The 9,927-nt window shown below is 41.7% G+C and overlaps 1 pseudogene; it reads left to right on the top strand.

Moving 5' to 3' along the window:
• The window catches only part of LOC135532251 (zinc finger protein PLAGL2-like), a 4,738-nt pseudogene extending 1,394 nt beyond the window's left edge, over window positions 1-3,344 (top strand).
• The last annotated feature ends 6,583 nt before the right edge of the window (window positions 3,345-9,927 follow it).

The raw sequence follows: 9,927 nt of genomic DNA, 5'->3' as shown, positions 1-9,927 counted from the left end.
GCTGCCCCACCTGCAGCAGCCCCAACAGCACCAGCAGCAACATCACGTCCAGCCGCCGCCCAAATACCAGCTGGGATCTACCTCATACCTGCTGGACAAGCCCCTCAAAGTGGAGATGGAGAGCTTTCTCATGGATCTGCAGAGTGGGCTGCCGGGCCACCACTCAGGCGATCATCATCATGCTGCTGCCTCGCACCCCAAGGAGGGACTAGAGCACCCCTCAGGCCTGACAGACGAGCTGTGTGGTGACCCCTCCTGTCTAAGAGCCCTGCTGTCATCGCTGAGTCTCTGTGCACTGCTAACATGGACTTCTCTCACCTGCTGGGCTTCCTGCCTTTCAACCTGCCGCCCTACAACGCCCCCATCAGCACAGCAGGACTAGTCATGGGGTACACCTCATCTGCTGCCTCCTCCTCTTCCTCCTCTTCATCATCCTTGCGGGGCACTGAGCCCCACACCGCTGCCACAGCTGCACCTCTTACCTCTTTGCAACCTCAACCTCAGGAGCAGCATGGCTCCAGCAGGGGCCTGGGTCTAGGGCCCCTGCACCCTCTCCCGCCAGTGTTTAGCTCCAGCCTCAGCACGACCACCCTGCCTCGCTTTCACCAGGCCTTCCAATGAGGGGCCCCCAGGCCATCATCCTCAGCTCACTGCCTCACTCCCAGGGGCCAAGGGGCCTCCTGGCTGCAAGGGTGGACATAAAAACACTTGAACACTTAGAAGCCTTAATTGAAGTGCACAAAAGCTTTTGATTGAGCTCCAGAGGAAACTAAACCCCCATTGTTGGAAAAAAAAAGGAAAAGACGAGAAACTTTCAAACTAAGGAGCTTTTGTTTGGCCTTTCTTTAGCTGTGATGATTGAATCCCTCTCGCTTTGTTGATGTTTGTTTAGTTGGATCCCCATTTAGCTTTTGTAGAATCAGCAGCTACTCTTCCTGGGGTCCACAAAAAACACGACAAGTAACAAAACACTGATACACAAGGACAGTCACACAAATTAAAATACAGGGATGTACAAACAATACATCTCAAATGCGTGTGTGTGTCTCTTAGTGCGTCTGTGTTAGTCTGTGTGTCTGTGTGCTAGTGTGTCTGTGTGCTAGTGTGTCTGTGTTTTAGAGTGTGTCTGTGTTAGAGTGTGTCTGTTAGAGTGTCTGTGTGCTAGTGTGTCTGTGTGTTAAGAGTGTGTCTGTGTGTTAGAGTGTCTGTGTGTTAGAGTGTGTCTGTGTTAGTGTGTGTCTGTGTTAGAGTGTGTCTGTGTGTTAGAGTGTGTCTGTGTGTTAGAGTGTGTCTGTGTGTTAGAGTGTGTCTGTGTGTTAGAGTGTGTCTGTGTTAGAGTGTGTCTGTGTGTTTTAGAGTGTGTCTGTGTTTTAGAGTGTGTCTGTGTGTTAGAGTGTGTCTGTGTGTTAGAGTGTGTCTGTGTGTCTGTGTTAGTGTTAATGTGTGTCTGTGTGCTAGTGTGTCTGTGTGCTAGTGTGTTAGTGTGTTTTAGAGTGTGTCTGTGTTTTTAGAGTGTGTCTGTGTTTTAGAGTGTGTCTGTGTTAGAGTGTGTCTGTGTTAGAGTGTGTCTGTGTGTTAGAGTGTGTCTGTGTGTTAGAGTGTGTCTGTGTGTGTTAGTGTCTGTGTTAGTGTTAATGTGTGTCTGTGTGCTAGTGTGTCTGTGTGTTAAGAGTGTGTCTGTGTGCTAGTGTGTCTGTGTTTTAGAGTGTGTCTGTGTTAGTGTGTCTGTGTGTTAGAGTGTGTCTGTGTTAGTGTTAATGTGTGTCTGTGTTTAAGAGTGTGTCTGTGTGCTAGTGTGTCTGTGTTTTAGAGTGTGTCTGTGTTAGTGTGTCTGTGTGTTAGAGTGTGTCTGTGTTAGTGTGTCTGTGTTAGTGTTAATGTGTCTGTGTTAGTGTTAATGTGTCTGTGTTAGTGTTAATGTGTGTGTGTGTGTGTGTGTGTGTGTGTGTGTGTGTGTGTGTGTGTGTGTGTGTGTGTGTGTGTCTGTCTGTGTTAGTGTGTGTCTTAGTGTGTGTGTCACCTCACAGTCCCTCTGTTCCATGAGATGCTGTTTAATCTGTTTTTAAAGGTAATTCTTCTGTTTGCTGAGTAACTGGAAATGGAAGGGAGTTCCATGGGACCACGGCTCTGTATAAAACTGTGAGTTGCCGTGAATGAGTTCTTTAACCTCTACCACTAGCCTATTCCCCCTCGTCACTTCCCTCCCTCTACTCTGTAGTCAGGAGGCAGCATCTGCAGGCCTGAAGACCTGGTACTTTACAAAGTCTGAATATTAAGAAAAAAATATTCATTTTAGAGAAAATTGTAAAAACAAAAATATATATATATATATATTGTTACCCAGAAGCCTAGTGACCCAGAAGTATAGTTTTGAAGTGGGTGAAATATAATTTTCTTGCTTTTTAAAAATGTGACTGAACATGCTGGGTTGTCTCTCCCGTGAGGGTAAAAGTCTGAATCACCTACCCAGAAACACCCCCTGTCTGTCATCATCATCGGGGGGAGATTAGTGAAGAACTAAAGTGATACTGCCCCACGGACATTACCCTCCTCTAATATAGGCTACAACCACACAACAAAATATCTGTCTTGAAAAAATGCTCTTAAAAAAAATGACTGTTCAGACTCATCAGTTGCGCAGAAAGTAAAATATAAGTGAAAACAGAGAGTTGATTTTAACATTGATAACCGAACACAGCGACCACTGGTGCCCACATATTTAATGAAAAGCAGATGTGAAAATAGCTGAGTCGGTAGAAAACATGCCAAGTCATGCATGTTTTGTGTTGTTCCTCAAGAGCAGCACTTTTCTTCTTAGCAGAAGTCTCTTTACCTTTAGGAATCTTTTTGGCTGACCACCGTGACCTGCTCAACCAGGGCCAGACCAGTGAGGATGACCCCATGTGGAGGATATACCACCTCCTATAAAAGCTGCTCTTGAAAACAGGTCATTATTTGACTCATGAGGATTTTCATTCCTTCGACTGTGGGGCGGCAGGGTAGCCTAGTGGTTAGAGCGTTGGACTAGTAACTGAAAGGTTGCAAGTTCAAATCCCCGAGCTGACAAGGTACAAATTTGTCGTTCTGCCCCTGAACAGGCAGTTAACTCACTGTTCCTAGGCCATCATTGAAAATAAGAATTTGTTCTTAACTGACTTGCCTAGTAAAATAAAGGTAAATAAATAAATAATCTTCCAGCATAGGTTTCCAACGCGTCTCCAGGGTTGCAACATGTCATATCCATTCCCCACCTTTCATATATTAATGATTTTTATTTCTATGAAAACAAATATATATCCAGTCTGTTAGCTACATGGTAATAATAACCCTGACATATGTGAATAGAGAACAGAAATAACAAATCGCGCGACAGTTACGAGAAACGCGAAAGAATGTTATTTGCAGTGTATTAAATATCTCGTCAAAAATGAACATTAGAATTGCTTTTATGTCAGTAAGGTGTATTTAGGCGTATTAAAACAAAAGTGTTTTTAAATGTGGCAGGTTTACATGTGTCTGTATCTGGCATTTTATTGATAAAAAAATGGGATGAAGTATTTAGCTTTGTCCTTGTAGCGTTTTCTCCTCTGGACGGATCGTTTATCTGTTCATGTACTACTCAAACAAAGACGTGGATTGTTGACTTTGACAAATGTGTAGTTCGTAGGCTGTTAGTGGCACAATAATCCAGTAGGATTTTACATAGACGTCTTTGATCGTCTCGTACGATTTAAAAAAGAAAAAAAGTGACTGACGTCGACAGTCTATTTTTCTCAGTTTGAAACACAACCTGATTTAAGAGGTCTGTTTTTAAGATGCCTTTTTCATAAACTCTCGCCTGTTGAAAACTTGCGCCCAAAGTTGTAAACCTACAATACGTGCTCTGTATCACGGCCGTGATATTTGTATGATGGAGAATATGCATAATGTCCTGTCTTTGGCCAACAAATGAATGATATGTTTCACTTTCCTACAGACGTCATGATTGATAGATGGAGAGAGAGGCTTTGGAACATCCAGCACGTGGGGTATATAAAGTCCATTCGTCAAAAGAAAGTCAAAGTGCATCTTGAGCGTACAAGGACTGATATCAACAGTATTAATATATTATCCTCTTGGTTTCTCAACTCTCTTCACTTTGTCTGTTTGAGTACTCATCCCAGTCCATACGCAACTATGAGTAAACATGTAGTTTCAAGTATACGCCAAGTATAAAGAAAAGAAAAAAACTACAACTATATAACATAAGGAAAACAAAACAAATTGCTGCTTTTAGCTCCAGTTGCTGGGAACAGAGAACATTTCAACATTGCAAGATGTAAACGTGCACAGTGGTACAGATTTGAACTGTTTCCCTTCCTGTCTGTACGCCTCACTCAGCTGCTTCCTGGTTTCAGGAGGAAAGGGTCTTAAAGAAATACACAATATCCAGAACAAACAAGTCACCAGCCTGCTCTTTGACATTCAAAGCATGGGACGACTGACTAGGATATTTCTTAGTCGTTTTTTGTTGTTGTTATATGATATGTTATTTTCTGTTTGTTAAAACAGGACCTTGAAACAACACAACACATCACCTCATTTTATTTTTGATTTTTTTTTCCTTCCCAAAACCTGGGGAGAGGAAACAAAATCTTGCACAATTGCTCATTAAAATAAATATTTTATTATTTCATTTTAATAATGGTAGAATTGTTATTCAAATTGACCAACCGATCAGAGCCTACTATTGCCTCGTCAGTCAGCTAATTAGACTGACCTATAAAAGTAGTTGACAAATATGTGAAAATAAATACAACTTAAAAGAAACATTTGTTTGGTTGTGACAAAGTGCCACTACCAACCAATACTTGTGAAGTAATATGTTCAGGTATGAATCCCCAAAGTTCATGTTTATCTAAATTAGGAACATTTAATGATTGATCGTGAAGAAATGTGGTTCGCCTCTTTCTTATAGTGGTAATTGAATATAAATATTTATATAATTGTTTAAAAGCTATGCTTAAAACATTTTTTTTTGTGTACATCAAGTTTACATTTTGAAAGACCATGGCTATATCCAATTCCAGACAAAATTGAAGCACTCAAATTTAGCATTTATCTTTTTATTCATTTATTGAGCATTTATTGATTAAAAAAAGAAATGTCAATTGGCATTGAGTTTGTCCTCCTGGGTTTCTGTGAGCTAATCTGAATTTCTAGCACTTTCAATCTTTAAAAAAAAGAAGTTTTTTTTCTTTTAAAAATTTCAGCTTATATGTTCCTATGTTTATAATTTTGTATTTGATCCTGTGTATGTATGTGCCATTAGTTTGTTGTGTAGATTTCATCAATATTTGTGTATTTTTCTCCTCCAAAAAGAATCAGTATATTTTTTAATAGACATTTCACTAAAACCTTCTTGTGCCCCCACTCCCCTTTCAGGCCCGTTGGGTAACCAGCGTTGCCTTCTCTATTGAAATTGTATATAATTAACACAACAACAACAACAACAACAACAACAACAACAAAATATTCTACAACCAAGTATTTGTAACAATTTGTAATCTAATTGCCTTTCAGAGAGCATGGTGAGCATGACACATCATCACCACAATCTGGAATAGAGAAACTACCAGATTGACCTCTTCTTCAGGTCAAAAGACTAGGTCCTGTTTTTTCCCACATAGTTCCATTTCACAGCACATTATCTGGGAACCCAGTTTTTAAAGCACTTTTATTTTGCAACCATAACAACTGTCTGACGCATGATAAATAAAGGTGAAATAACAAACTACAAACTAATGACAGGAAAAGGACTGTACTGCTGCCTAGTAGCTACAGAAAACATGTTGTCTCTAGACAGGAAAATGACTGTACTGCTGCCTAGTAGCTACAGAATACATGTTGCTGCTCTACAGACATGTTGTCTCTAAAAAAGGACTGTACTGCTGCCTAGTAGCTACATGTTGTCTCTAGACAGGAAAAGGACTGTACTGCTGCCTAGTAGCTACAGAATACATGTTGTCTCTAGACAGGAAAAGGACTGTACTGCTGCCTAGTAGCTACAGAATACATGTTGTCTATAGGAATACAGTTGAAAAAGGACTGTACTGCTGCCTAGTAGCTACAGAATACATGTTGTCTATAGGCAGGAAAACTGTACTGCTGCCTAGTAGCTACAGTACTGCTGCCTAGTAGCTACAGAATACATGTTGTCTCTAGACAGGAAAAGTTGTCTCTACTGTACTGCTGCCTAGTAGCTACATGTTGTCTAATAAAAGGCATGTTGTCTCTAGTTGTCTCTAGACAGGAAAAGGGCTGTACTGCTGCCTAGTAGCTACAGAATACATGTTGTCTCTAGACAGGAAAAGGACTGTACTGCTGCCTAGTAGCTACAGAATACATGTTGTCTCTAGACAGGAAAAAGCTTGTACTGCTGCCTAGTAGCTACAGAATACATGTTGTCTCTAGACAGGAAAAGGACTTGTACTGCTGCTAGTAGCTACAGAATACATGTTGTCTCTAGACAGGAAAAGGACTGTACTGCTGCCAGAATACATGTTGTCTAGTACTGCTGCCTAGTAGCTACAGAATACATGTTGTCTCTAGACAGGAAAAGGACTGTACTGCTATGCCTAGTAGCTACAGGGAATACATGTTGTCTAGGCAGGAAAAGGACTGTACTGCTGCCTAGTAGCTACAGAATACATGTTGTCTCTAGACAGGAAAAGGACTGTACTGCTGCCTAGTAGCTACAGAATACATGTTGTCTATAGACAGGAAAAGGACTGTACTGCTGCCTAGTAGCTACAGGTTGTCTCTAGACAGGAAAAGGACTGTACTGCTGCCTAGTAGCTACACAATACATGTTGTCTCTAGACAGGAAAAGGACTGTCCTGCTGCCTAGTAGCTACAGAATACATGTTGTCTCTAGACAGGAAAAGGACTGTACTGCTGCCTAGTAGCTACAGAATACATGTTGTCTCTAGGCAGGAAAAGGACTGTACTGCTGCCTACAGAATACATGTTGTCTATAGGCAGAAGGACTGGTACATGTTGTCTATAGCAGAATGTACATGTTGTCTATAGGCAGGAAAAGGTACTGCTGCCTGGTGCTACAGAATACATGTTGTCTATAGGCAGGAAAGGACTGTAGCTGCCTAGTACAGAATACATGTTGTCTCTAGACAGGAAAAGGACTGTACTGCTGCCTAGTAGCTAGCTACACTGTAATAGCTACAGAATACATGTTGTCTCTAGACAGGAAAAGGACTGTACTGCTGCCTAGTAGCTACAGAATACATGTTGTCTCTAGACAGGAAAAGGACTGTACTGCTGCCTAGTAGCTACAGAATACATGTTGTCTCTAGACAGGAAAAGGACTGTACTGCTGCCTAGTAGCTAGAATACATGTTGTCTCTAGACAGGAAAAGGACTGTACTGCTGCCTAGTAGCTACAGAATACATGTTGTCTCTAGACAGGAAAAGGACTGTCCTGCTGCCTAGTAGCTACAGAATACATGTTGTCTCTAGACAGGAAAAGGCTTGTGCTGCTGCTGTGCCAGGGGCTGCTACAGAGAAGGCAAGTCTCCATCTGTTGGTTACAGGGACAGTTTTACAGTAGACCTCACCCCAGAGAAGTAGACCTCACCCCACACATGACAGTTTACAGTAGACCTCCCCCATCTGTCCCAGACAGTTTACAGTAGACAGTTTACAGTAGACACCCCACACATGACAGTTTACAGTAGACCTCACCCCACATGACAGTTTACAGACCCCAGACAGTTTACAGTAGACCTCACCCCACACATGACAGTTTACACCCCACACATGACAGTAGACCTCACCCCACACATGACAGTTTACAGTAGACCTCACCCCACACATGACAGTTTACAACACATGACAGCAAAGAAGATGGATATGCCAATAATTGATTAGCGGAAGAAAAGTAAAGTAGTTGTTGGGGGCAGCGGTAAATGCTACGTTTTGCACCGCCTTGGGAAGTGGCCATTTCAGGAGTATTTCAGCGGGTCTTCAGTCTCCTCGGGATGCCATAATCATTTCATCCATCCCACCTGTTCTGGAGAGACAAACTCTGCTAAACCTCTGCTGAGACACTCCTGAAGGGGCCTATCTCTGACGGTGGTGTTGCACCATGATTCAAACCAGCAAATTAGTTCATGGGCATCGTTAATGGAAAGGTTGTGGAAGTAATGTCTCACCTTAAACTTTGACTGAGTGCCAAGCGGATGTTTTCCCTACAGCGCCTTGTTGTTGGTTCATTACCTCGACTGCGCCTACTGGAGATGCATTTGTCTTCACCTTTCCTCTGTACTAGTAGGTGCAGAACACACAATTTAAGGGAGTTCTTTCATCCATTTTTAAGTCAGAAAAGCGGTTTTTGGATATCATTAATGCTTTCTTTTGTTGTTGTTGCTTTTAGTGAGAAACTGGGTACTGTCTGGTGAAGACAAGATTCACATGTCGTTTTACATCATTTTTTTTAGCTTAATGTATGTCTTCCAAGCTCTTTGTGTATGTTGTTTAGCGACATCTACCTTATGTTTAGTACTTTATTACAGCCACCTCTGGGGGGGAGGTCATCCTTACACTATTTTATATAGCATGGAGTTTATCAACTACAGGAGAATTGTATAAAAAAATATTCTTCAGAGAAACAGCTTTTTTGTTTGTTTCATATCTCACATGCAATCAGTTGCTGCAAAGTGCCAGATTTTGTATATTGGTTGATCCAAAGAGATGCCATAACAACAAACATATTTACTGATTGTACAGTACATTGTATCTTTGAACTGTCATGTGTTATGTTATTAAAATACAAACCCACGGTTTCATACTTTGGTTGTAAGTTTTACTCCTTTTTGTCTTTTGAAAGGAGGATGGTTAGAGTGTTTGACTAGTAACCGGAAGGTTGTGAGTTCAAACCCCCGAGCTGACAAGGTACAAATCTGTCGTTCTGCCCCTGAACAGGCAGTTAACCCACTGTTCCCAGGCCGTCATTGAAAATAAGAATGTGTTCTTAACTGACTTGCCTGGTTAAATAAAGGTAAAAAAAGAAATAAAAAAAGAACACAAATTGGAAATGGACTCATCAGACTCATGTTGAAAAAGACATTGAACATTCCTCGAGCCCTACACCACATTGCTCTCCACAGATGATTTGACACACTGGACGTTGCTAAGGGTCTTGTTGCTAGAGCTGAGCTCAGGCCATTGGACAACCGTAATTACAGTATGATGTCATACAGGATGATGCAGCTAACCTATAGCTACACAGACTCACAAATACACTTCCAGGTTTCAGACTGCGCTATACACACAAAAAAATTCAAATATGCTTTTTAAGATTTTTGCTGGGCAAGGTTGTTAAAATGTATAGGAGGGTAGCGTACTGTGATCCCACAATGTGTAATCTGATCCCTACTCCTCAAGACCCACAACATACAGAAGAGAACAATGTATAATCTGATCCCTACCCCTCAAGACCCACAACATACAGAAGAGGACAATGTGTAATCTGATCCCTACCCCTCAAGACCCACAACATACAGAAGAGGACAATGTGTAATCTGATCTCTACCCCTCAAGACCCACAACACACAGAAGAGGACAATGTGATCTCTAAAGACCCACAACATACAGAAGAGGACAATGATCTGATCCCTACCCTCAAGACCCACAACATACAGAAGAGGACAATGTGTAATCTGATCCCTACCCCTCAAGACCCACAACATACAGAAGAGGACAATGTGTAATCTGATCCCTACCCCTCAAGACCCACAACATACAGAAGAGGACAATGTGTAATCTGATCCCTACCCAAGACCCACAACATACAAAGACCCTGATCCCCTAACACAACATACAGAAGAGGACAATGTGTAATCTGATCCCTACCCCTCAAGACCCACAACA

The sequence above is a fragment of the Oncorhynchus masou genome, unplaced genomic scaffold (assembly GCF_036934945.1).
Source record: "Oncorhynchus masou masou isolate Uvic2021 unplaced genomic scaffold, UVic_Omas_1.1 unplaced_scaffold_1787, whole genome shotgun sequence".
Classification (NCBI taxonomy): domain Eukaryota; kingdom Metazoa; phylum Chordata; class Actinopteri; order Salmoniformes; family Salmonidae; genus Oncorhynchus; species Oncorhynchus masou.
This window is presented reverse-complemented; position numbering and strand designations above follow the sequence as displayed.